We start from the raw sequence: 691 nt of genomic DNA on the forward strand, positions 1-691 counted from the left end.
GTTCATTTATGTCAAACTAACGTGGTGGTTTCCTATTGGCTTTTGTGTACGAGCTATGTTTTGGAGATTTTTAGAGATGGGGTCGTGGTTGGAGAGTTGAAGCTGATATAGAAGAAGAAGAAGCAAACTCTTATATCCTTTACAAATTTGTTGTGATTTTTAGTTTGATAAGAGGTGTTAATTTAAAAAGAGTTTTCCTTTCTTTGTATTTTTATATCAGAAACAGGTTATAAGTTGGGGTCGTGTTGGATGGATTTTTTGTAAAAATATATTGAAGATCAAAGTTGAGCTTTTCAATGAACTTGTATTCCTTTTTCCTGGGTCGCGAGGACGCTTCCTTATTAAGTGTGGGGATATGTTGAGTGTTGAAATGACTTGTTTTTTTGGCTGATTTTTGTTGTTTTTGAGAGCTGAATGGTTGATTTTAAGGGATGATTGATTGATTTGGAAGTGGTTTGAGAGGGTTTTGGATGATATTGATTGTGTTTTGGAAGATTATGATGTTTGTTGATGATTCTGTGATGTTCTGATTGGTTCTGTATACCTTCTGTTTTGGTCTGTTTTGTTCTGATTGTCTTATGTAAGGAGGGATGGAGTATAGATTGATGAAGAATGAGATATTGTGAAAGCTTAGTGAATGGTTTGTGAGAGTTTGGAATGGTTTGAGAGTGAGTTATGAGGTTTTGATGAC

At 34.7% G+C, this 691-nt stretch overlaps 1 non-coding gene across 1 annotated transcript; it reads left to right on the forward strand.

Moving 5' to 3' along the window:
- The first annotated feature begins 237 nt into the window (after positions 1-237).
- Positions 238-305, forward strand: LOC148034158 (small nucleolar RNA SNORD36). The gene has a single exon (XR_015691504.1). It is a non-coding gene; the product is annotated as a small nucleolar RNA SNORD36 (small nucleolar RNA).
- Positions 306-691: the final 386 nt, after the last annotated feature.

The sequence above is a fragment of the Lygodium microphyllum genome, chromosome 7 (assembly GCF_053477565.2).
Source record: "Lygodium microphyllum isolate KBCC chromosome 7, Lygodium_microphyllum_v1.1.10, whole genome shotgun sequence".
Lineage (NCBI taxonomy): Eukaryota > Viridiplantae > Streptophyta > Polypodiopsida > Schizaeales > Lygodiaceae > Lygodium > Lygodium microphyllum.